The sequence below is a fragment of the Rhinopithecus roxellana genome, chromosome 9 (assembly GCF_007565055.1).
Source record: "Rhinopithecus roxellana isolate Shanxi Qingling chromosome 9, ASM756505v1, whole genome shotgun sequence".
In the NCBI taxonomy this organism is placed as follows: Eukaryota; Metazoa; Chordata; class Mammalia; order Primates; family Cercopithecidae; genus Rhinopithecus; species Rhinopithecus roxellana.
This window is the reverse complement of record NC_044557.1, coordinates 103,810,675-103,834,615: the sequence shown is the minus strand read 5'-3', so window position 1 is coordinate 103,834,615 and position 23,941 is coordinate 103,810,675. Positions and strand designations below refer to the sequence as shown.

Sequence of the window (23,941 nt, the reverse complement as noted above, 5' to 3'; positions counted from 1 at the left end):
TGTGAGCTTTAGTCAATGATCACCAAAACTCTGAGGAAATTCCCTAACTTGAAAAATACAGGTGGCCCTTTAACAACATGGGGTTAGGGGTACCAACCCCCAAGCAGTTGAAAATCTACATATAACTTTTGACTCTCCAAAAACTTAACTGCCAAGAGCTTACTCTTGACTGGAAGACTTACCAATAACATAAAACGATCACTAAACACTTTTTATGATATACGTATTATATATTGTATTCTTGCAATAAAGTAAGCCAGAGAAAAGAAAATGTTATGAAGAAAATCATAAGGAAGAAAAACTATATGTATTATTTATTGAGTGGAAGTGGATCATCACAAAGGTCCTTACCTTAGTCATCTTCACGTTGAATAGGCTAAAGAAAAGAAGCAAGAGAAAGGGTTGATCTTGCTGTCTCAGGGGTGGCAGAAGCAGAAGATAATCCACATATTAGCAGACTCAGGCAGTTCAAGTTCATGTTTTTCAAGGGTCAACTGTAAAGGTCAAAATATTAGGAGGGGAAAAAAAGCAACTTACAGAAAACTCTGCAGGAAAATAAAAACTTCAAAAGGAAACTATCATCAACATCCTCAGACAAATAGGAGAAGTTATTGTAATTTATTAAACAAAAACAATGTTCTAGGAAAAGGAAAACAATTGTAAAACAAGAGAGGAATTATAAATTCAAATTTGACAGCCAGAATGAAAATTTCAGCCAAAGGGTTAGAAGATAAATTTAGGGAAATCTCTTAGAAAGTAGAATGAAAAATCAAAGAGATGGAAGATATGATACAAAAGATAAGAAATATAGAAAATCATTCTAGGAGTCCATCAACTGCGTAACTAAAATTTCAGAAAAAGAACTTGAAAAATAGAAGAAAAAAGACAAAAGAAATAATCCAAGAAATGTTTCAGTACTGAAGGGCATGAGTTTCTAGACTTAAAAGTAACAGTAAATATTCAGTACAATAGATAAAAATAAATTCACACTAAGTTCCATCATCTCAAACTTTCAGAACAATAGACATAAAAGAGGGAGTTTTAAAACTTTTTAGAAAAAGGTAAAAATGATTGCTCAAACTACCAAAATGACTGTGGATTTCTCAACAGCCCCACTAGAAGCAAAAAGATAATGTAACAATGACTTTAGAATTCTGTAGAAAAAAATTATTTCTAGCCTAGAATTCTATACCTATCAAAGTTAACAATTAAATATTTGGGTGGGATACAAACATTTCAGACTTAAGTCTCAAAACAATTACCTGCCGTGAGCCCATTCTCAGGAAGCTACTGGAGATCCTTTTGTAGTTTATAAGCATGATGATTGGGTGTTCATGTCTGTGCGTGAGATGTGCCCACCTCAAACCTTGTTGTGATGTTGGCACACTTCCCATCTGATGTGAAAAAGGAAAAAAAAAAAGCAGCAGCAGCAGCTACAAGATAAGTGCAAAATTAGGAGGCAAAGCAAGAAAGAGGAAGATATGGAGTCTGGGAAATGAGAACATCAATCCAAGAAAGAGCAAAGGAAATCCCAGAGATAAAGGCGAAGGGAGATCCAAATACAGCCATGTACTCAGCCTAGAAATAAACTAGTCCAGGTTGGAGCAGCTCAGCAGGATGCAGGAAAGATGGTCAAGAGATGGCTTTGTTAGAATACCTGATGTGAGTGAGTGTATTGAGAGGAAATGTAAACAACCGAGGAGAAAGTTTTGAGTGAATTAGTGATAGAAAACAAAACAAAGGAAGAAAAAACCATAGAGCTATTAACTCCAGGAAAACCTAAAGACTGTGCGAGAAAATAAAAGTAAGCACATTTCAGCTGTGAAGAGTATTTATAGGGACAGGAAAGTATACACACCGAATATTAACCTAAGCAAAATTATGAAATAACAGTAGTGGGATAATGGGAGCATGGGGGTCCAGGGGTTCAGGAACTGTGCACGACGGGGCACGGTGGAAGTGGTAAAAGAGGGCTAAAATAGTGGGAGGCTAACAGTTAATGCTTAAGGCGTTAGGCAAAAAAGAGGGAGCACTATAAGCATATACCAGTGACATGGAGGAAAAACCAAAAGCAAGAACTGAATGTGTTGATTCTAGGAAGCAGGAAATGATGGATCAAGAGAAGAGTCTATTGTTTTTCATTATGGCTTCTAAAATTATTTGACCCTGAAAATTATGTATGTGTATAATCAAAATTAAAACTAAATTTTAAAATAATCATGCATCAACAATAAATTAAAAGGATGATTTTAATTTGGCTTCTCTTTTTTATGTGCACACATAGACACACAGTGCCATTTGGGCAATACATTTTGCAAAGCATCTAAATGCATGAAAATATTCCAGAGAAGTGTTAATGATGGCCTGGGCCAATCTGTCTTTTGTAAATAATTTCTCAGGCAAGTATACTAATTAGAGCTAAGATAGGCAAATGATACAACAAGCCACCAGTCAAGAGCATTTGCTGCTCATCTATTGAATATATAGCAATAAATATTCAACATTCTGTGGGGTAAACAACCAAGCGTAAGATATGGTTTCTGGCATTATGGATTTTATGATTCAATTAAAGACATGAAACATAAACTTTTGTAAAGTTAAATGACAGTACAAAATGTATAAATAAGGTTTATTTAAAAATTAAAAGATGTTGCAAGATAATACATGACTTTTGCTAAGTCAATGCCACAAACTACAGAAGTGTTATTGTTTAGAACAAAGAAAAGTCAGGATGCAGGGAATGGATCTCAGAGAAAAGAGATTAGAAATAGGTCTTGAAAAAATGGGCTGGGTTTGAATGAATGGAGGAATGGGGGAATTCCAAATGCGGATCCAGGAAAGGAAGATGTCATCTTAGTACTGTGAAGAGATTACAGGTTTCAGAGCCCAGGCGTTTGAGTGAGAGCCTGCTCACCAGAATGGGATGGCAATTAGCCTTTGGCCTGAGAAAAGCAACTCGTTCAGAATAAAGTATTTCTATCACCGACAGTGAGGCCAAGAATCCAGTCAGATGTCCTGTTGGGATGCGTATCCGTCATTTTATGAGCTCAAAAAACCCCAGGAATGGCTCCGAATCCATGTTACAAGTCCGAGTTCCCTGGAAACAGCAGTTGCCTCTTAGCAAAATCACTAATTAGGGCACTGCCTTGATTCCATTGTGAATAATAAAAATATGTGCACAGACTTCTGTACTTTGATGAAAGCATCAGGGTGTGATTTATGGGGGAAGATGCTCTCCAGGGAACATAAATATGTAAGCCTTACATACTTATAAAGTTCAAATACATTACCTCTTCAATGGCTTTCAAAACTAAAGTGACCTCAGTTCAGTCAAATAAATAGCACAGACATGTAAATTAGCAAAAGAAGTGCTGAGACATTTATGCAAGGCTTAGATCCCACGATGAACAATATCTAGATCACTGGGAAGTCAGAAGCATTCTATTCTATACGTAGCTATCGCCAGACAAATCTAAACACTTGGTAGGTGCTCAAAAAAAACTTACTGATCTTAAGTAATTAAAGGGGATCTGGTGGGCAGATACAAAAAGACAGAACTCTCATCGTGAGGCAAGGCTGCTACCAGAGTCTCTCTAGCCAGTTCCAAAAGAGCAGGTGGTTATATCCACCATTGCCCAGAAGAGGGCAGCCAAGAGCTGCTCAGATGGAACCTTCCTGGGAAGGACACTCACTTGGCACCAGGGTAAATTGTCCTTTCCCCCGCACAGAGAACAGAATCAGCCCAGAACTGATTGGTGAAGAAGTTTGAGGAGAAAAAAAGCAGGGGTGGGAAACATGGACTAAAGGTGTTCAAGACAGATGAAGAACCAGACCAAGAAGAATCATGGAGAATCTAGAGAATGGAAAAGAAAGACAGCAGCCAGGGGTCAAAGGAACAAGGCACAGGAGTGCAGCAGCCCTGACCTTGCCACTCCCCTGCTCAGAAGATTTCAACGGCTCACTACCGTCCATCGCACAAACTTCTTAGCCTGACATTCAGGGCCATGCTATAACCCTAACCCACCTTAAGAATCTTGGGATTTGCTGGGTTTTTAATCATACACTCAAGATTCCAAGCGCACTGAAGTCTTTCTTGTGACTTTCTTCCTCTGTGTCTTTGTTACCCCCGTCCCTTCACTCACTGCTCTAAACAATGAGTGGCCACCACATGCTAGTAATGGGAAGGATACAGGATCAACCAGAAGAAGTGCCCACCTTCAAAACTGCTAGGAAGAGACAGTGCCATGTACTACCATAAGGGAAGCAAGAGTGGATGGTGTGGAGAGAGAAGTGGCTAAGTCAGGCTGTCTGAAAAGGCTTCTTGGAGGAGGTGACCATCCCCCTGAAATCACCTTGCCTTTCCTCTCCACTCATCTAAACCTTCGGCGCCTGCTGAAGGACCATCTGTTGTTTTCATCTGCCTGCCTGCCTTTTCCCACTTCTGGTAAAATATTCCATCTCCTCCTTTAGGAAACTGCTCCCTCCTCCATCCGCCAGGTAGGCTGATCTGGTAATGTGGTTGATCATATTACCCCATCCTCTGATCCACAGCAGTTGGCTCAAGGAAGACCCTTCAAGACAGACTACACAGATGTCTTCCCTGGAGTTTTCCTCTCCATGTTGGAATCGAAGGAATAGCCAGCTTTCTCTTCCCCCTGGATTGGAAGCTGACAGGGTAGATTCTATGTCCCTTGCCTCATGGAGGATTCTAAGAGAATAAACTGGAAAGAGACGGAGCAAACTGACACTATACAAATCCCAGAATCCAGTTGCCCTGAATTAGGACAAGGCCCCTGCTCCACTGAGCAGCAAAAGCCCAATTCCAGAGCTTAGCCAAAGGAGTTTGTGTTTTAGCGGGGTAGCAGGTGTTTAAAAGGCCAGTGGACAAGCTCTGCTGTTCTGGCTCCATGATGACGTCAAAGACCATTTTGCTCTGCCATCCCTATCACATGACTCTCCTCATGCCCCAAGATGATTGCTACATCTCTGGGGTTATATCCACATTCCACACTGGAAGGGCAGAAAGCATGTACCCAGTGAGTGTAGCCCTTTTCATCAGAAAAATAATATATTCCCAGAAAACACAACCTGTAGCCTTCTGCTTACATCTCAACATTCAGAAAAGTGTCACACGACCACCCCTCACTGCAAGGAAGTCCGAAGAGCTGAGTATTTTTAACTGGGCATATTGAGACAACAGAGGAAATGCACATTGCATAAGTAACTGGTGGTATCTGCTACAAGTCCTAAATGTCTTTGTTTGCCTGCATAAACCCATAAATTCTCCTTTTTGCTTAAGCTAGTTGGAGATGGGTGTTTGTAACTTTCAATCAAAAAGCCATGGCTAAGACACCTGCCAAATGCCACCACCACCATAGAGCCTCCCTGATCTCACTACATCAGAATAATCTTGATGTCTTCAATTTCCAACGGTCCTTTTCCCACCAGCAACCTGAGGAAGGGAAATCACAGGGACAGGGCAATGGCACCTAGGCAGCCAAATCCCACCCCAGCAGCCAAAGCAGGCCGAAGAACCCTGCCAGCAGGATTCCTGGAATCTAGCTCTCTCCTCTCTCTCGCTTCACCTGCAAAGGGCCACAAAAAAGCTGTTTCAAAGCCATCAGCACCATGAACCCAGCCACTGCTACTGACCCCATACCCTGAACCCAGCAATAAATACTATCCAGGGCTTGATGATGGCAAGAAACGGGGAGACAGCGACAGCCCTGATTTGCCACTAAAACACTTAAACATAACAGGATACGTCTACAGGACGAAGCACTAATAAGGAATAAAAAGAGAATGAGGAAGCTCTGGATGTATTCATGTGAAACACTTCTAAAACTGTTACTAAGAGGAAAAAAGCTAACTGCAAAACGGTGCCCATATATATATGAGATATATAGATGCATGTATACATATACATATAAAATGATCATTTGTGATAAAGGAAAGAAAAATAACATCTGCATCAATATTTGTACCTGCAGAAAATATCTCTAGAAGAATATACAATGCAAGAGACTGGTACTTTTGGCTGCCTCCAAGGTGAAGAGCAGGAAGGCTACAAAATAGGAGGGCAATGTTTCTCTGTACGCTCTTTAAACCTTTTGAATTTTGGACCCTAGGAGTGAACTACCTATTTGAAAAAGAATGAAAATACGTTTCTGTAAGTAAACACATTACGGTTTGTGCTGGTATGCCTGGTATGTTTTGTTTTGTTAAGGCAAAACAATAGGAAGGATGAAATTGGCAAACTGGGCTGGGAAGAGAAAAGGAAAACAGAAAAATTAGCATCCATTTAACAATAAAATAGAAATAGCGTTTTGCGTGAAGGGATGCTTTTCTCATATCTTGCTTGAAGCATTTACAGACATCAGCTCATTCACCCTGTCTTTTCTACAAGTGGTGGAAAAATTGATTCAATTCCTTCCAGCTTAGAGCTGAGGAAAGGCCTAAAGAGCTGAGTCTCTGACACTGCCCCATTTCCCCAACCTGGCCAGGCCACCCCGTCCTTGCTCAGTCTGTTTCCTGTGTCTGGAATCTCTCCCCTTTTTACTCTCTCCATTCCAAGGAGCCACTCCGACACCTACACAGCTTCTCCGTTGAAAATAGCTGTTCCATTAGACCAGGCATTGGCCTTTTCTGAACAGAGTCAGGTGGTAAATATTTTAGGCTTTTTTTTTTTCATGGCCATTCTGTCTCTGTCATAACCAGCCAACTCTGCTGTTGTAGCATGAAAGCAGTGATAGATAATACATAAACAAATGGGTATGGCTGTGTTCCAATAAAACTTTATTTTCAAAAACAAACAGGCTGTAATCCAGAACACTGACAACACCAAATGCTGGCAAGGATGTGGAGCAACAGGAACTCTCATTCATGGCTGGTTGAAATGCAACATGGTACAGCCACTTTGGAAGACAGCTTGGCGGTTTCTTACAACACTAAACATACTCTTGCCATATGATCCAGCAATTGCTGTCTTTGGTATTTACCCAAAACAGTTGAAAACTTATGTCCACACAAAAACCTGCACATGGATGTTTAGAGCAGTTTTGTTCATAATTGCCAACACTTGGAAGCAACCAAGATGCCCTTCAGCAGGTGAGTGAATAAATAAACTGTGGTCTATCCAGACAATGGAATAGTATTTAGCACTAAAAAGAAATGAGCTATCAAGCCATGAAAAGACATGGAGGAAACTTAAATGCATATTACAAAATAAAGACGCCAGTGTGAAAAGACTACATACTGTATGATTCCAGCTACACGACACTCAAGAAAAGGCAAAACTATGGAGACAGTAAAACAATCAGTGGTTGCCAGGGGCTGGTGGGGAGAAAGGGATGAAGAGGCAGAGCATAGAGGATTTTTAGGGCAGTGAAACTACTCTGATGATACTACAGTGGTGGATACACATCAGTATACGTTTGTCCAGACACACAGAATATACACCATGAATGATCCAGAATGTAAACTATAGACTCCATGAGTGACAGTGATGTGCCAATCATCAGCTGTAACAAATGTGACAAACAAATCCCACTCAGTGTTGCTGTGAACCTAAAACTGCTCTAAAAATAAAGTCTATTAAAAATAATCGGTGGCGGCCGTATTTGGCCTGTGGGCCATTGTTTGCTGACCCTTCCTTTGGACTCCAGGGAAATTTGCCATCAGTGACCATCATTCTCTGCATTACTTTATAGTAGGTGGATGTGCCCTTTTGTTGCCCTCAGATGCAAACACTTTGAAGATAAAAACTGTCTCTTCTTATCCCATCCACTAGCCTGAATGTTGGTTGGATTAAATTGGCCTAAAGTGATGTAACCCAGCTGCCAAAGACGGAACATAGCTCATAGCTTTTTCCTTCCTGGGGCATGTCTGTCGCATCCAAGACCAGCCCTTTCACCACTTGCCCACCATAGGCCCTGAAAAGCAATGTCCCTCCCTGCCTTACTATCCTGGGCACCCTGTTTCCAGAAGCTTCCAGATAAGCACAGTCGGAGTGCCTCCTCTAAGTGTTTGGTAGAGGGTGTGAATAACTTTTAAAGCAAAATTCAAAAACAACAGCATTCAAAAGCACCAAATTCCAAAGCAGCATTGCTCAACCTGGCTGCCACATCTCCTTTTCTCACACATGGCCCCACTGGTTTGCAGTTTAATCAAATATTTATGTTGCTGTTAGTTTTTTGGCCCACCTACAATATTTCAAAAACTAGCATTTATTGAGCAGCTACTACCTGGCAGTTGCTCTGAACATTTTAAAGAGATGTCCAAGGGAAGAAGAGGGAATGTTTACTTTCCATTGTATAACTTACGGTGTGCTTTGAATTTTTTACTATGTCTATTATTGTACTATGTACATAATTTCAGCTTATAGAGTCGGTGACTGGAGGATTTGATATGTCATTTCTGAAAATGTATATGTTCACATGTGAGGTCTTTCTGAAGGTGATTACAGATTCCTAACAAAATGTAGGGAAAAATAAATAATTTTTGTTTTGTACTTGAAAATTGCCAAACTGCATTAAATAATCTTGCTCTCTAAGATTCCTTTCTGTACTCATGTCATCGTACTTCCAAAGTCAAGGGTCTCTGCGTTCTGAGACTTGGAAATTCAAAAAAGATGCAGCTTTTCCTCAGCCCTTTGACCATCTGCCTCCACCCTGGAACAGGCTGCCTTCAGCCCTGCCATCACTGCAGCCCGGCAGGACTGTTGTTCCTCTGGCTACCAGGAGGGGGAGCAGCGGTTCCCTTTCTCCGCTCAAGGGGCCTCGACACCCTGCAGGCATTCTCTGGGGTCCCTGAACCTAGGAGACTCTCCCCAGAGTACCAGTCCTCCCGGTTTCCCTGGCAAAATCAGTGCTGCCCAAACTTCCCCATGCTGCTGAAAATGCAGAGACATGAAATCCCACTGAACACTATGTTGGAAGCTAGCCCAACCTCCACCGTGACTGCCACCCACCTTCAATCCCTGAAACTCTGCGGAAAATAAGTGAGACGTGTATTTTGACACACCAAAACAATGAGCGAAGCTGCCCCCACCCCTTAGAGCCATTGGGCTTTCTCCCCTGATGATGTGTCCTGTCTAAATTTCATGTTGAGATGTAATCCCCAGTATTGGAGGTGGGAGCTGGTGGAAGGTGAGTGGATCACGGTGGGTGGATCCCTCAAGGCTTGGTGCTGTCCTTGCACCAAGGACAATAATGAGTGAGTTCTCAATAAGATCTGGTTGTTTGAGGGTGTGGCACTTCCCCCAACACACACTGTCTCTTGCTCCCGCTCCTGTCATGTGAAACGCCTGCCCCTGCCTTTGCCTTCCACCGTGATTGTAAGCTTCCTGAGGCCTCCCCAGAAGCCAAGCAGATGCAGGCACCATGCTTCCTAAACAGCCTGCAGTACCGTGAGCCAATTAAAGCTCTTTCCTTTATAAATTACCCAGTCTTGCATGGGCATGGTGGCTCACGCCTGTAATCCTAGCACTTTGGAAGGCTGAGGCAGGTGGATCACTTGATGTCAGGAGTTCGAGACCAGCCTGACCACCATGGCAAAACCCAGTCTCTATTAAAAATACAAAAATTAGTTTGGCGCAGTAGTGCACACCTGTAATTCCAGCTACTCGGGAGGCTGAGGAACGAGGATCATTTGAACCTGGGAGGCAGAGGTTGCAGCGAGCCAAGATCACACCACTGAACTCCAGCCTAGGTGACAGAGCGAGACTCAGTCTCAAAACAAAACAAAACAAAAAGCAAAACCCAATCTCAGGTATTTCTTTATGGTGGTACAAGAACAGCCTAACACACCTGATTCAGTCCCATTCTGCCAGAGCTTCCTCCACATCTTCTAGAGCCTGTGTTTGACCCTCAAAAAGTGACGAGTGTAACTGAGGAACTGCCTTTTTAAAATTTTACTTTAATTAATGTAAATGTAAATTTTTAAATAGACAATTCAGTTGTTGAAAAAACATTACATTTAGATCAATGCAGAGAGATGGCTCTATTGTTTCAATTGTAAATTTTATGAAATTGAAATATGGATCAAATATTTTCTATGAAAATTTAGAGCTCAGATTGAGACGTGTCATAAGTGTAAAATACATACCAGATTTTGAACACTCAATATCAAAAAATGCAAAGTATCTCATTCATAATTTTTTATATTGATTACATGCAGAAATGATGTTTTAGATATCTTAGGTTACATAGAATATATTATTAAACTCGATTTCACCAGTGTCTTTTTTCTTTGTTTAATGTGGCTACTAGAAAATTTTTAATTAATGTGTGGTTTACATTACATTTCTATTGGACAGCACTGTTCTAGGTGATTTCCCAGTTGTCCTATGCATTGGGAAATGGGCCAGAAATTTTGGCTGCTCCTGGCAGGCTTCCCTCCTAGAATTAACAGGATGATATCCTCAGCAGAAACTGCTCAGCTTTCTGAGGCTCGGGAGATGAAAGGAGAGAGAAAGGAGGCGCATTGGCAGGAAGAGCTGGGCCTCACTTGCTTGGAAAAGCCAGTCCTGGTGACAGTGACCCCCCACCCTGGGATGCCTGTGGGCCCACAATGTGCCCTCTCTTGGAAATCCAGGGATGATAAACACATGGTGCAGGCTCTCCAGGGACAGGCTCACAGAGGGATACATGCAGAGGCACAGGGATGTGCAGAAGCATCTATTATAATTCACCAGAGAAGGCCAGGAGTTCCCCCAAATTTAGGTGGCACTGAACGAGGTTGGCAGGGATTCAGACCTCTTTCCAGCTGGCCTCTGTAGTGGTTCTACAGAGTCTAAGGGTGACTGAATTTACTGCGAAGCCAGAAGCATAAACTTGGGCATCAGACACCCTCTCTGAGCCTTGGTTTCCACCCATAAAATGAGGAGGTTTACAGCCTCTACTTTAAAATGCGGTAACTCAACACAACTGCCTTTTTCTCTACACAGCATTGGCAGAGTCATGGGGCTCCAATCAGGCCCAAGGCCAGGCCTTTATTTTTCTCCTAGAGAGCTCACTCAGGAGTTCATTTCCATGCCCCGTGCCCAAGGCCAGGTCTCCTTGAAACGCAGCCAAACGCTCATTAAATGTACACAGAAGGGAGGGCCACTGGGACGGGAGGGCCCGCTCTGCTCAGCATGATACCAGCGCCGGGTGTGCAGCTTTCTGTGACCCATCTCCTCAGGCTGCATTTTCCCTGCCTCTGGGGAGCATCTCCGTTCCAGAAGGCTCTGAGTTGGAAATGCACAGGATGAATTTGGGCACATGTCCTCAGTCACAAATGCCAACAGAATTGGAATATCCAGCGAAGTGCTTTCCAGGCTCCTGGTGCCCAGAGACCCGGGAAGCCAGAGAGTGGAGAGTCCAGGGTAGGAGGCAGAAAGAGCTGTGCAGTGGAAACCCAGAAACCCAGCTCCAGCCCTGACTCAGCCAATCACTAACTCAGCGCCATGGACAAAAGAATAATATCAACGTGCTCATGTGCATGTGTGTGCGTGTGTGTGTGTGCGTGCGTGTGTGTGCGCATGCTGTGTGTGTGTGTGCGTGCACGTGCATGTGTGCGTGTGCGTGTGTGTGTGCGTGCATGCGCGTGCATGTGTGCATGTGCGTGCATGTGTGTCCCCATGTGCCAGGCCCAGAGAGGAAATATCACTGTGAATAAAGAAAGAAGCCCTTGACCTTCTGAGGCTTCCGCTCAATTATGAGACAACATGCACAGAAGGAGTGTAGACAAAGTGCAATAGCAAAAAGTAGATGACAACTTTACTCCAACTACAGGGACCGGGACTGATTTCCCGGCAAGGAGGCATTTGGGAGAACAAACAAGTGCAAAGTGCCCGGGAGGAGAGGCCAAGGAGGTTTAAAGGCATCCTCTCGGAACACCAAGTTTAGTTGACATCTACCTCCTCTCAGCAACTTTCTACAGCAGTGAGTTGACTCCTCCCTATTCTCTGAGACATAAAGCTCATTCCAAACGGTTCAAGGTTTGATTGTTCATACTTATTGTTATTGCATTTATATTACCATCAAGAGCATTTGTGATGGTCTGCTACCAGGGTGCTTAGTGCGTGTCTTGTCTCTCTAATAGCACAGTCAGGGAATGTGTCCAATGCTTTCTCTTATTCCCTGCCAGCCTGCCATACAATCTCTGGGTTGGAAGGAACCCTGGAAATCATGCTATCCAGTTCCCCATCTTCTCTCTCCCGGAGGCCTCTGCAAGACTGACAGGCATACGGTCTGCCTCTTTATTCTGTGTTTGTGCAAAATAGGATATTAAAACAGGTTCTGTTTTAGTATCGGCCAGGGCTCCAAGACACCAAGAGTAACTGCACCCCATTTCTAAGGGAAGGTGGAAGACCACAAAGACTTACACAGGAGGTAGTCAGAAACAGGTTTTAGGACCCCAATCTATCCACCACCACAACTTTAAAGAATTTGGAGGCCAGGCACGGTGGCTCACACCTGTAATCCCAGCACTCTGGGAGGCCGAGGCGGGCAGATCCCAAGGTCAGGAGATCGAGACCATCCTGGCTAACATGGTGAAACCCCATCTCTACTAAAAAAAATACAAAAAAATTAGCCAGGCGTGGTGGCGGGCGCCTGTAGTCATGGCTACTCAGGAGGCTGAGGCAGGAGAATTGCGTGAACCCGGGAGGCAGAGCTTGCAGTGAGCTGAGATTGTGCCACTGCACTCCAGCCTGGGTGACAGAGCAAGACTCCGTCTCAAAAACAAACAAACAAAAAAAAGAATTTGGAGCTGGGCTGGGATTAGACAAGGATTTGGGGAGAGAGCTGCCAATCCCTAGACTCCCTACCCTCCTGAGGAGAGGCTGTTTCTTCTCACCTCAAGCCTAGGTGAAGGTGCTTCCATGAGACCTCCTGGAAGACTTGCAGCATGTTCCCTGATCATGGGAGACTCCATGGATTGATGTCTGGTTCGCCCTGAGAAATCTAAAGGGCGAGAGATGGCAGCAGGCCAGTTGCTCTGAGGATGGAGTGAGATGAGGTGATTGTGTTGAGGGAGACTTGCTTTTCCCGAGTTTGTCAGGGCAAAGCATGTGTGAGTTTCCTATGGAGCAGAACCGGCCTAGGAGGTGTGGCGCCAGATGCTAGGGGGTGAGGGAGAAGCAGTGGAGGAATGGTCAGAAGAGATGCATGCTCCCAATCAAGCAAAGGCAGATAAGGGGCGGTGGCTGCAAATTACCCATGAAGGAACCCATGAGGTGAGTCATCTGTCAACCCCAGATGGCTAGAACACCACCAGTGGAGTGAGTCTCTTCCCACCCACCTTCCTCCTCTCCTCCCCCCTTGCCCTAGCCAATCCTGGAGAAGCCAAGGGGTGGGGGGCGGGGGGGTATGGGAAATGGAAGCACCAGGTGACGAATATAGAGGCGCACAGCCCCACAACCCCTTCTCACTGCAGGTGCCAGCCTAATACAGCAAAGCTGGGAGAGGGAGGAAATTTTCATTTGCAATGTCGATGGGAGGATTTGGGTCCTTACCCTGGAATGGGCATATTAACTACCAATGGAGACTAGGTTTTGTGGAAGAAGTAACTGGATGATGTTTTCTTAGATAAGAGCGACAAAGACGTTGTAGAACTTGCCCCACTTTCATCAAGGAGCAGAATAAATACTGCAGAACAAGCTTGACAAGACAGTGGGAGACCAAAAATACGATTCATTTCTGTTGCATCCTACAAGTCCCTGCTTGTTCAATATGATGGTGTAATATATACACAATTTCCAAAATTGGGATCATATGCTACATGGTATTCAAATCTTTTTTTTTTTTTTTCAAAGAATAATATATCATGAAGTTTTTCCCTTGGAAGAAAATATTCATCTACAAGTCGAACATACCACCATCTGGACATGCTGTAATTTATTTGCCCAATATCATATTCAATGTTTGCTCTTGCAAATCACACTAAAATCAAATATCCTATGCATAACTCTTCGTTTGATTTGACATATTTGATTCCTTCCTAAGGATAAATTCCAAGAAGCGGAATTGCTAGACTAATGGGTAGAAACCTTTTTAAGGCTTTTTATCTCTATCATCAAAGAGGTGCAGGAAACACGTTTCCACTAAGTAGGAATGAGTTGTCCAGAAAAGGCCTGAAGAGGCTGGATACGTCCTGCAGTCTGTGTAGCCCCACTCAGGTAGGCAGGGAAGTGTGAGGGTGACTATTGAGGTTATTCCACAGCTATGTAAGGGAAGTGAGAATCACACCTGAACAAGGCCACACTGTTTTTGCTACTATAAGACACACATACAGAATTCAAGTGATAGTCACAAGAATAACACTCGTGTCGATGCATCTTTTCCTGACTCCCCCAAGGGGTTAATTTCTCAGGGAGGCAGCATGGAGTATGGTCAAGAGCATGAATTCTGGAGTCAGACAGCTTGGCCTTAGCTCTACTGTGGACTAAACATGTTACTGGAGCAAGTTACTTCTCTCTGTCCTGAGCTTCCTCATTCATAAACGTTCCAAATTCAATTAATCCCTGAAAATGCTTAACCAAGTGCCTGGAACTCAGTACATGCTCAATAAGTGGTGTCATTAGTTGTCATTTTCTGGTCTTAACTTTAACAGAAGAACTGAAGCCAGATCAGCTAAATCCGTGGTTCTCAGTTGGGAGTGATTTTGCCACGTGGGGTATATTTGGCAATATCTGGAGACATTTTTTATTGTCGCAGCATAGGAGGGAGAAGGTGCCACTGGTATCCAGTGGGTGGAGGCCGGGGACACTTCTGAACTTCCATGCACCAGACAGATGCCCACAGCAGAATGTCAGTAGTGCTGAGTTTTGAGAGTCCCTGAGCTAAACCATCCCTGGTGCTCACCTGGGTGCCAGCTGTCATATGCTGATGAGCACTGCATTTCTGTTTTGTGCAATGACATTTCTGTGTGGCATTTCCCTCCCACTATCTCCGAGGTCACCTGGTATACCGAATGGGTAGGACTGGCCACATCCCCTGTCTAGCACTCACAGTATGAGAGAATAGAGACGAATCCAGTTACCAGGGGCATTCACAGGTTTCTGCTACAGTGACGCTGTATATCAATTACAAATCTCTGAGGCACACAAAATAAGCACCTATTTGTTGCTCATAGCTTTGAGAGGTGGTTTGGACAGTTTGGCTTCAGGTGATGGGTCAAGTTCAGAACTGCCCCATCTTCATGTTCAGAATGCATCTCATTCTGGAACCCAGTCTGAAAAAGACCCCAAGACTGTGGGTTCTTCCCATGATGAAAGTCCCAGAAGGGCAAGAAGAAACAGCAGTGCCTCCTGAGGCTCAGAACTGGCTCAGTCCCTTCAGCCATGTTCCATTAGCCACAACCCATTTGTGGCCCCTGTTACCTGCAGGATAACATGCACATGCCTTAGGCTGCACTCAATCCTTTATTAAAATCAGGTAGACTGTAAATACATATGCTCTTTAATCGTTTTGTCTTTAGCAGAACATAAAAGGGCCTTATTGTTCATCTCTGCCAAGTTCTGGCCAGTGATCAATAAGCAGAGATGTTGTATGGTACATGCTGAATGACGCTGTCTCAGGGACAGGTCAGGTCTTCTTCCATTTCTCCTTCCTGCTGCCTGGGATCCAGATGTAGTGGCAGGAATTTTAGCAGCCATTTTGGACCTTGAGGATGGAAAGTATACATGGCAGAGCAGAAAGCGTAAGGCTCTTGGATCTCTGATAATGCATGGAGCTGCCTTAGCAGCCCTGTACTTACTACCCATCTCCAAAATATTTTATATGAGACAACAGACTCTTGCATGTTTAAGGCTTTGAGGTTGAACCTCTCATTTATAAACAAACTTGATTTTAAAACATACCTCAAGGATTCCCTGAGTTCACTGGCTGAACACACCTTCATTTCAGTGTGTTACACATTCACTTCTCTATCAGCAATTCTGGTGTTCCCTACCCAGCCTAAAAGGACCGAATATAAAACCTCTCACATCCAGGTCAGTCTTTGCATTAAGGCTGCCAGTCTCTTTCTTCTGAAAACTTTGGGGGTGAGGGAGGGAGAGATAAAGTTTTACCACCAAAGAAGTCACTAACAAAGTGCCAAGAAATTTTTATACATCCAGTTACCAATCACCAGTAACAGGTGAATTCTATCATCTTTCTTCTGGGCAATATTAACATTTTACATTTTGAAACTGAAGCCCTTGAGCACAGCTGTTACCCTCCACTGCCTCTGGAAACTCCTCTTGGTTCACACAGAAGGCTACCCTTTACCTCCCATTCCCTCCCCAAACCTTAGCACTCACAGCCATCCTTTGTCCACTTCTGTCTACTTGATATATGCCAGTTCCTCTGGCTGCTGTCCAACTGCAGCGTTGCTGAGCTGAGCATGAAAAGCCCCCAAATGATCCTGCCCCACCCTCTCTACGAGAGTCCATGCATCAAGTCCTTTAATCACTTATTCTAATTCCCCTTATCTACACCTGCCTCACACTAATCCAGTATCTCGGTGGAACAATGAGGCTTCCAAATAGAGGTAATTTCTTCCACTGCCCATTCTCTGCATGGCCAGTGAACTGACAGAGTCATAAAACAGGGCAGAGACACAGAGTGCCTCCAGGGCAGTGGTTTCCAGGGTGTTTTTATTTTAAACTTGGAACTCTTTGTTAACATGAAATCTTAGGTAAAGCCAAATACGCAAAGCGGTTAAAGACAGAGCCCTCCAAATGGAAGGGAGATGGTGGGAGCAAGTTTGGAGGGGACCCATCCCCACTGCCGCCCCTCAACAGTTTTGAAGGGAACCCACAGAAACCCAAGTCTCTGAGTCTGAATGCTCTGACTTCTTCCCTCTGCTGTAAATGCTCCTCCCCCAGGGGTTTGCTCTGATCATTTCCTCATTCCAATCAAGTCTCTAGACAATGTCACCTTCCCTGGCCACTTACCTAAAGTAGCCCCCACTCCACATCACTCTATTCTTGCAGGCTGCATTAGTCTTGTGTCAGCTCGAGAATGGAATAAGAAATGTAAACTTTGCTGGGTGTGGTGGCTCACACCTGTAATCTCAGCGCTTTGGGAGGCCGAGGTGGGTAGATAACCTGACCTAAGGAGTTCGAGACCAGCCTGGTCAACATGGTGAAACCCCATCTCTATTAAAAACACAAAAAATTAGCCGGGCATGGTGGCGGGTGCCTGTAGTCCCAGCTACTTGGGAGGCTGAGGCAGGAGAGTCTCTTGAACCCAGGAGGCAGAGGCTTCAGTGAACTGAGATCATGATACTGCACTCCAGCCTGGGTGGCAGAGTGAAATTCCATCTCAAAAAAAAAAAAAAAAGAAATGTGAACTTTTATTACGGGAAACACACATGAGAAAATGAAGGGAGCGAACTGGGACTGGTGGTGAGAGCTGTCAAACTGCAGTGAAGATCTGCCCCTAAGTGAAGGAGAGAGGGAAGGAAAGGAGGGTGGGAGAGAGGAAGAATTTCAGACTAGAATACACTTCTACAAAAATTCCAGCAAGGCCTTCAGAGAGTACTCAAGCCAAAGTTTCCCATCGAGAAATCCCAAGTCTGCCTCAGTGTCCCTGCCATACTGGGACATTGAGGGGAACCAGTCTCAGTGCAGACACACTGATGCATTCCTGAATGCAGCTGCCAGGGTTCCCAGTCGCTTTCACGCTCTGCAGCATGAGATACCAGAGGCTCGTTCTCATAGCTACCACAATTTTCCTTCATAGTGCTTTCACTGTATGACATTATATTTAGTATTTATTTGTTTATTATTGTCCCCAAGCTAAAATGTAAACTCTATGCCAAGAGGGGTGTGCCTGACTTGTTCCCTGCAGTATCCTCAGCTCCTAGAACAATATCTGGCAAATAAAAGGTAAATATCTGTTGGATGAATGGGCAGGTAGAGGGATGTTTTATGGGCTGCAAAGGAGTTATAACACGAAGAAAATAGTGTAAAGATCTCAGAGTTGTATTGTTTATCAACAAGGAAAACAACAGCATCTTTTCATCTTGGGAAACATCTTGGAGAAAGAACAGACTGCAACTGAGAGGGCTTCAGGAACTCTGCTGCTCGGGAGAAGAGACAGGATTCACAAAAGTGAGGGCAATTCTGCCAAGAGCTTGAGTGTATCTGGTAGTTTGTTGGGCAGGGTTGCAATTCATCCAGGCTGAGAGATTAAAATTTACTTTCCTGAAGCTAAAGGGAAGCCAGTGACCATGAAAAAATGAAAATACAATCTAATCTCCTCTTTAGAAAACAGAGAGACAGAGATAGAGAGAGACTGGCCTTCTTTTGCATGTGATCATTAGTGATCTAGGTATGATGCTATCCCCATAACATCCTTCACCCCGCCCTGCACAAACCCTCCACCCTGAGAGCACTGTTCTTTCCAACTCCGAGATCTAGATCATGTGAAGATCTGATTCCACTACCTAAATTTCAGTCAGAAGATCTGAGAAGACTCAGACTTAAGTTAACAAGTGTGTAGAAATGTGAAAGGGGAATGGCTTCTCTGTGAGTCAATATTGGAACCTCAAGTGATTTTTTCCCCTTTATTAAGAACAAAAGAGGTTAGGCGCAGTGACTCACACCTATAATCCCAGCATCTGGGGAGGCCGAGGTGGGAGAATGGTTTGAAGCTAGGAATTTGAGACCAGTCTAAGCAACGTGGTGAGACCCACCCCCAATCTCCAAAAAAAATTTTTTTAACTAGCTGGATGTGGTGGTGCACACCTATAGTCCCAGCTACTCTGGAGGCTGACGTGGGAGGACCGCTTGAGCCCAGGAGGTGAAGGCTGCAGTGAGCCATGTTAGCCCCATTGCACTCTACACTGGATGACAGAGCAAGACCTTGTCGCAAAAAAAAAAAAAAAAAAAAAAAAAAAAAAAAAAAAAAGAGCCAAAATGCCATATAAGAATGTCTGCTCTTAGTTTATAGAGCTTTCCAAAATACAAAGGCTTCCTTTGGTATGAAAAATTCAATGAACTTGTATTACAAACCATAAAATTAAATGTATGTACTTGAAGGACTGGGACTGCCAAATAGATTCCTCGAAATGGCTTTGCCTTTTTGATTTGCTGCACCATTTTTAGTTAAAGCTGGTGCAGTGCTCTAAATACCCCAATAAAATTGGAGTCTCATAGACCTCCAAAAGGCTAATGGTGACCTCCAACTTTTAATGAAAGAGCTGAGGACCAAAGGAAGACCAAGGGGTTTGATGGATTCAAGATCATAAAAGCAGCTTTAATTGTCTGCCTACTGACCCGGGGAAGAGGTCAGAGAAGGGGCTGCAAGGATCACAGCAAGAAAGGAGACAGGCCCAGCATGGACGAGGAGGACTGTGAGCACCCCATCATCCCTTCCCTTCTCCAACCAACGCACCACACTTTCATCTGACATACACGCTGGGCTTGGTAGTAAGCTTTCACGTAAAGAAAAGTCTGAATAAACAATTTGAGTAGCACTAGTCAATTCCACTAAGATGATGTAACACTTGTAACAGATTCTTCATTCCCATAAATCCTGGGGTGTTAGTCATGTAACATTCCCTGACATATTTTCCACCCTCCAATACTCAGGGGCTATCTCCAAAATGGGACAGATGTTATCTGGCACTCACCCTTTACTGGAGCTCTCAGTGGAAAAATTATGCAAAAACAGAGTATTTCAGTGAACATTTACTGAATTCTGACTCTATGCTAGACCAGAGAGTATAAGATCATCTATCCCCACAAATAACTTACAGAATAATAGAAGAGAAAGTGCACAGGCAATGTGAACAAGTATGCTGAATCATTTAGAATATGTTTGTCTGCAAGTAAGAGAATACTGCCCCCACCTCCCCACACACACACAAAATGTGACTTAGGCATCAGGGATTATTACTATATCTCACATATCCAAAAATCTGGGGGAGAATGTTCTCAGGTTGGTTCGGCAGTTCAGGAATGGCAGGGATCCAGTTCACCACCTCTATGATTCTCTTGGCTTTCCCCCTCAAAGCTTCAAGGTGGCTGCTGTAGCTCCAACCATCACATCCTCACAAAACTACATCTAGTGGCAGACATGAAAAAGATCATTCCTTTGTAGTCATGGAGGAAAATTTTCTCCAAGAATTCCTTGGCAGATTTCCCATCTTATCTCTTTGAGAATTAAATCACATCCCCAGACTTTAGCTATAAGGCAGGTTGGGAAAGAGAATATCAGGTGTTTTCATTGAGAGAGGCAAATTCCGCCAGCAAGTAAGCAGGAGAAGGAATGGTTGTAGGTGAGTAATCAACATTGTCTGCTGTATACGTCAGGGGCAATGACAGAGAGGCATAAAGCAGGCCATGAGAGAATGGAGGAGGGGCACCTGTCTCATCAAGAGGAGGCTTCCTGGAGCTGGTGACACCTGAGATGAATATTAAAGAACAAATGGGATTTAATGAGATGAAGATCATGATAGAAAGGATAGAGTGGGCTGAGGTCCCAGGTAAGGGGCCAACATGAGCAAAACCATAGGACTGTAAAAGAACACTATGTGGGCACCAACTTAGTGTCACTACAGCATCTAATGACAGGAAACGAATCTTGTGAAGTGTCAGAGGCCTGATCACAAAGGCCTCCAGGGCTGTCTGCAGGAGCTTAAACTTGCAACATAAGCCAAAGGTTGCAAACTTGGAGGCTGGAGGCTAAATCCAACCTCCAGACATGTTCTGTTTGGCAGGCACTTGGGGTTTGCATTCTGAGTATGACTGATTGGAGGCAGAGCATACTCTAGGGCTGAACACTGGGTCCCCCCTTTTCTATTATCTTACACCTGGACTGTTTCCCTCAGTTATGCCATCAGCCTGCTCCCTCAAGGCTTTTGAGTTCACACTCCTGAATAGTCTCTGGAGAGCCATTGAGAGATCTTACACAGAGCCATAGCACTACCTATTCTGTATCTCATATCATTCCTTCTGGCAGCATCGGGAAGTTGGAGTTATGAAATTGGAAATAGGAAGACTAAGTAGAGGTATCTTTTTCAGGACTGTTGGTTGCAAGTGTCAGAAACCTTACTCAAACCTGCTTAACTTATTTAAAAAGACATGTTAGTTTCATAATTTTAGAGTCCGGGATTAGTTTAAGCCTCAAATATGGTTAGATCCAGGGGTAACATGATGACAGTATGTCTCTCCATCCTGCTTTCTCATGTTTTGACTTTATTCTCAGCCAGGCTCTCTGCTCATGAAGAACATGGTCCCTGGCAGCCCCAGACTACTGTGATCCTAAAAGTCAATTGTCACCAAGAAAGGAGAATATCTTTCCTGATAATTCCGACAAAAGTCCCAGGTTAAATGAGATGGCATGTGGAAGAATAAGTAAATAAATAAATAAACAAACAAAATTACCATGGAAGACTTTGATTGACCTGGCTGGGTCATGTGACCATTCATGAACTAAAACACAGTGCTCATATAAGGAGAATGTATGGAACAGGACAAACAATCACCAGAGGATGGAACTCTAAGGATGTGAAAGGCTGAACAAAGGAAGAGAAATCTATGAAGAAAGGGTGGTCAGAGAATTAGGAACAGAATCAGAATCAAATGATATCCCAGACACAAGGAAATAAATATTTAACATGAGTGGGCAACTTTTTCAAATTCAACTAAAGTATACTTCTTAAAATTTTTTTTGTAAAAACTGTGATGTATTGGATTCGTAAAATGTTAGAATTACTTTTGGCGGAGTTGTGGGGACTTGGGGCAGGTTGAGAGGTTCGCAATGGATTGAGGCATGCATAGAAAAAGGAAAAGTAGAAACAAAACTGTAGATGACCGAAGAAATTCGGTTGAAAGAAACAGAAATAGAGAGGTTATACAGAAAAAAACAGGATCAAGGTAAGATATTTTTGGCTGTAAAGCATTTGAATTAGCAGGTGGGAAGGAAGCCTGAAAATAAAGAAAAGGGAGTTACTTTTTAATTTTTTTTATTATTTATTTAATTTTTTTTAGAGACAGGGTCTTGCTCTGTCACCCAGGCTGGAGTGCAGTGATGGAATCCAAGCTCACTACAGCCCCAACCTCCCAGGCTCAAGCAATGCTCCATCTCAGCCTCTAGAGTAGCTGGGACCACAGGTGTGCACTACCACACCCAGCTAATTTTTTTTTTTTAAGAGATGAAGTCTCACTATGTTGCCCAAGCTGGTCTCCAATTCCTGGGCTCAAGTGATCCTTCTGCCTCAGCCTCCCTAAGTGCTGGAACTATTGGCATGAGCCACCACACTTGGTCAACTATTTTAAAAAGAAAGATTGAATTACAAATAATGTAACTACTAGAAGCATCAAGTCAAGATATACGGCAGCTGAAAATTCCTGAGACTTGTCTAAATTCCCGTTTATGATGTCTTTCACCTTCATGATGATGGAAGAAGTAGGATGCCCTGCTAGCACCTACTACAGCCATTCATTCATTCGTTCATTGATTCAATGATTATTAAGCCACTACCTGGCCAGGCACCATTCCAGGTGTTAGTGATCCAGCAGTGAACGGAATTGACAAAAACCTGCTTCCATGGGTAATAAACGCCCCCTGACACCCGATTCCTGGCTCTCCCACCTTCTACAGACTTGATCCATGCACTTGGCTTCCAGCTCTTTCTGGGTCCTACAGGCAGATGTACCCAGTATACCAGGTGCCATCTCTGGCAGCTGAAAGTTTGGTTCTCTGGATTGTTCCAAACTTCAATGCTTTTGCAAGCTGCTCACTCATCACCTGACAAAGGGTGAATACAGTCACATCTTTCCACTCTCGCCATCTTTTTTCCCTTTCTTTTAGAACCTAGAGGAGGACAGAAAATAAAAATTTCCCCACCTGAAGCTGCCAGTAGAATTCCCAAAATAAGATTAACTTCTCTAGATGACTCACCTAAAAATCTCTCCACACTTCTCTTGTGCTGCTGAGAAAACAACCAAAAGTAGCTATTATTCTGGAATGTAGGTGAAGATCAAAAGTGGACATTGAACTTGCCAGAAGCAGAGAGCAGGAAGACGAGAAAAGAGAGAGTCTGCACTCCGACTACCCAGGTTCCAATCCTGGTGTCCTCATTTACCAGCTTTCAACACCAAAAAGGAGACACAGATGGAAATCCACCCTGCCCAAGAAGCAGCTTCCCACTGGAAAATGGTAATAAGAGTAATAATAGCAGGTGCATCAAAGAGCTGTGAAAATGAGATGCAATCATTCATTAAAGTGCTTAGCAAGGGGACCACATGGGCTGAGAGCTGAGGTGAGGGTGCATTGCCACGTGAAAGTTGGGGACTACAGCCAGAATGCAAAAGGATAAATCCAGTGTTCATTAAATGATGCTGAGAAATTTTCTTACCTAATACACTCTCCTTCTAACCCACTCAGCCTCAACATAGAGAGGCTGGAAGGTAAGATTTCCCTGTCCACTTCAGAAACTGAGGTTGGTACAATTAGTTCTTCATTCTTCATTCCTGAGGCCAATTGGCTTCAAGAAAATCTTTCTCTTAAAAACAACTCAGTGCAACCATTAGGTCAAAATTACAGCTAAAGATTGAGTTCCTGCAAAATGTCAAATAAAATGTCTTACCATTTGTGACAAACAGCTGTTGCCTTCTTCTCCAAGATGGAATCAAAGGAACTTATTACCTTAAATGAAAATGACTAAAGCAGAATTATTTTCCTTTTAATCTTTTCTCCCCTCCATGGAAATTTACATAAGAAGGAGCGGTAATCCACTCCTTTCCGTGTGTCAGAAAATCTCCACTCTTGTGGTCTCCATGGCAGCAACTCCCAACCTGAGGCAGAGGCTGTTTCACCCCGCAGAGTGCATTGGACTTTTATCTGGTGAATGTAATCAATGCAGACAACCACATCGGATGACTCAAACTTGGGGTTATTTCTGATTTTGAATTCCGTGTGTGTTTTGGCTCTCTGTGTTGGTCAACGGCGCCAGATGAATT

The 23,941-nt window shown here is 43.5% G+C and overlaps 1 long non-coding RNA gene and 1 other non-coding gene across 2 annotated transcripts; one reads left to right on the top strand and one right to left on the bottom strand.

The window, feature by feature from the left end:
• Window positions 1–376: 376 nt before the first annotated feature.
• On the bottom strand, window positions 377–23,794 carry LOC104662776. The gene is made up of 4 exons (XR_748040.1): window positions 23,569–23,794; window positions 23,065–23,173; window positions 1,263–1,394; window positions 377–494 (listed from the first exon to the last, which is right to left on the bottom strand). It is a non-coding gene; the product is annotated as an uncharacterized LOC104662776 (long non-coding RNA).
• On the top strand, window positions 1,297–1,400 carry LOC115899825. Its single transcript, XR_004059427.1, has one exon. It is a non-coding gene; the product is annotated as a small nucleolar RNA U13 (small nucleolar RNA).
• Window positions 23,795–23,941: the final 147 nt, after the last annotated feature.